Raw genomic sequence first — 423 nt, forward strand, 5'->3', positions numbered from 1 at the left:
TACAGGCTAAAATATGTTTTTCGACCATTTTGAATCCAATGGTGAGGTCCGATTCTATTAAAAATGATCAAAAATATCCTAAAGTTTTACCCCTAAGTCCCACTTTCAAGATTTTCTTAAAATTTCACTATTTATTTTTTTCTCGAGATACGAATTGAAAATTTAGGATTTTACAGACACTTTGTTAGTGTACCTATCTTGACTCCCTTAGATCCGAACATAAAGTTAAGAAAGAGTAGAGGTGATAGTGTGTTACAAAAAGAATATGCTAGGATCATAGGAAGTTTGATGTATTTAATGAACTGTACTCGTCCAGATATAACTTTTGCTGTGGGGGTGCTAAGTAGGTTCACAAGTAATCCTAGTAGAGACCATTGGACAGCATTAGTGGGGGTTCTTAGATATTTGAGAGGAACCATAAAC

Source organism: Akebia trifoliata, chromosome 10, assembly GCF_017979445.1.
Source record: "Akebia trifoliata isolate Shusen 1 chromosome 10, ASM1797944v1, whole genome shotgun sequence".
Lineage (NCBI taxonomy): Eukaryota > Viridiplantae > Streptophyta > Magnoliopsida > Ranunculales > Lardizabalaceae > Akebia > Akebia trifoliata.